This window comes from Gigantopelta aegis, chromosome 15 (assembly GCF_016097555.1).
Source record: "Gigantopelta aegis isolate Gae_Host chromosome 15, Gae_host_genome, whole genome shotgun sequence".
NCBI lineage: Eukaryota > Metazoa > Mollusca > Gastropoda > Neomphalida > Peltospiridae > Gigantopelta > Gigantopelta aegis.
In genome coordinates this window covers 18,886,246-18,886,816 of record NC_054713.1, presented here as the reverse complement: position 1 = coordinate 18,886,816, position 571 = coordinate 18,886,246, and positions in this window count along the sequence as shown.

Genomic DNA, 571 nt, shown 5'->3' with positions numbered 1-571 from the left:
GACAGGGGACGATCCCACTCCGACCCGCGCTCGAGTGAGCGCTGTCCCACTGAGGCTACGTAACTGCCCTAGACGAGGGATGAGAGAGAGAGAGGAGAGAGAGAGAGAGAGTGAGGAAGCAGAGAGGAGAGAGAGAGAGGAGAGCGAGAGAGAGAGAGGGGGGAGACCGCGAGAGAGAGAAAGAGAAGGAGGGAGAGAAGAAGAGGAGAGAGAGAAGAGTGCGAAGAAGAATGAGTAGAGGAGAGACTGTGGATAGGGAGATTGAGGTGAGATTTGATGATAGGTGGAGAGGACAGGCGAGGGTAGATCGAGAATATGGGGGCCAAACGATGTAATAGCCGAAGATATTTTACTCTTCCGAGTGTGAGCGGATCTAATATCATATTGTGGGCACAATATTACATAAATCAACGACTTGAAAAAGTCTAGGTTACGAAGAGTCAAAAGTTATAAGAGTTATCTTACCAGGTGCAGTGACGCGCTTACTAATCGTGTCCACTTAGTGCAATGGTTACGCTTTATTTGCGTCATATTTGCCAAGATCAAAAGACAAATCCCATTTAACACTGAT